This window comes from Sinocyclocheilus anshuiensis, unplaced genomic scaffold (genome assembly GCF_001515605.1).
Source record: "Sinocyclocheilus anshuiensis isolate Anshui unplaced genomic scaffold, SAMN03320099.WGS_v1.1 scaffold480, whole genome shotgun sequence".
In the NCBI taxonomy this organism is placed as follows: Eukaryota; Metazoa; Chordata; class Actinopteri; order Cypriniformes; family Cyprinidae; genus Sinocyclocheilus; species Sinocyclocheilus anshuiensis.
Window position 1 is genome coordinate 882,995 of NW_015555743.1, and position 355 is coordinate 883,349.

A 355-nucleotide genomic window follows, 5' to 3' on the forward strand; every position below is an offset into this window, starting at 1 on the left:
TGAGGGGTTGGCATCATCTCTTCTCAGGTGTTCTGGATCCAGACTGAAGCTTGTGTAAATCCTAGTTACCACGGGATGTCAATCCCGTGGCAAAAAACAGAGGAACAAATAGAAACATAATTAGCGTAGCTGCTGTTCCAACCAAGCAAAAAAAAAGTGTTTGGCTGGTGTCACTATCTCGTGAACGCGCCGGCGGATCGCCACCGAATTCGGGGGATCCCTTCAGCTCGAGGAGCCCTCTCGAACGCCACCCTCCGCGCGTCGGTAGCCCCCCGGGATCGCTAGATCGGTCGGCGCCGGACCGCGAATTTAACCACCCGAACCCCGGGGGCTATACACGCGGAGGTGGTCTCAT